Source organism: Penaeus monodon, chromosome 24 (assembly GCF_015228065.2).
Source record: "Penaeus monodon isolate SGIC_2016 chromosome 24, NSTDA_Pmon_1, whole genome shotgun sequence".
Lineage (NCBI taxonomy): Eukaryota > Metazoa > Arthropoda > Malacostraca > Decapoda > Penaeidae > Penaeus > Penaeus monodon.
Window position 1 is genome coordinate 3,649,128 of NC_051409.1, and position 236 is coordinate 3,649,363.

Sequence of the window (236 nt, forward strand, 5' to 3'; positions counted from 1 at the left end):
TTCGGGATCGTGTTTTTGATGAAGAGCCTCTCTCTCGTCCTTGTTTATGGTGTGGGGGGGGGAGGGGGGGAGATGAGGGGGTGCGGAGGGGTTATTGTTTATGGTGGCCGGATTTGCCCCTGTGGTTGAGGCCTTGGGTAGTTTATGGTGTGATTGCAGCGCCGGGGAGAGCGGGGGAGAGCGGTCAACAGGTGATTTATCCGCGGTTTTCACTCAAGGCGATGGAGGCCGAGACC